The sequence below is a fragment of the Arachis duranensis genome, chromosome 4 (assembly GCF_000817695.3).
Source record: "Arachis duranensis cultivar V14167 chromosome 4, aradu.V14167.gnm2.J7QH, whole genome shotgun sequence".
Classification (NCBI taxonomy): domain Eukaryota; kingdom Viridiplantae; phylum Streptophyta; class Magnoliopsida; order Fabales; family Fabaceae; genus Arachis; species Arachis duranensis.
Genome location: NC_029775.3, coordinates 114,587,676 through 114,588,192, shown reverse-complemented (window position 1 = coordinate 114,588,192; position 517 = coordinate 114,587,676).

The following is a 517-nucleotide window of genomic DNA, read 5'->3' as shown; positions in this document are numbered from 1 at the left end:
TTTGAGCCACTTGGGTGAAGTGGGTTAAAATGATGAGATAGTGATTTGATAAATTGTGGTAAAGTGTCAATGTGTGAGTTGAGGAGGCTTGATGTTGAAATTGATATATTTTTATTGATTTCAAAGAAAAGGGATGAAAATGGCATGTTTTGATTGATTTTGAAAAGAGTTGGAAATGGCTTGTTTGCAAATGTCACTTTGTGGTTTTTATGAAAAACATGGTTTTTGGGCATACTTTGGTGGGACATAACTTGGATTACAGATCTCTGTTTTGTGTTAAATCTATTTAGAAATGAAATTGGATTCGGGATGTCCATGCCGTTCGAAGAACGGGTGAAAAACGATTTAAAATGAGAAAGTTATGTCCGTTGGAAGATTGGGGTTCAAATTGGTGGATTCTGCAGCTTTTAACTTAGAAAATTTTTAGCAGAATGACCCCTTGCGCGTGGGCGCACTTGGCGCGTGCGCGCCGTTCTTCCCGAAAATGCCATCCACGCGTGCGCGTGATGTGCGCGGG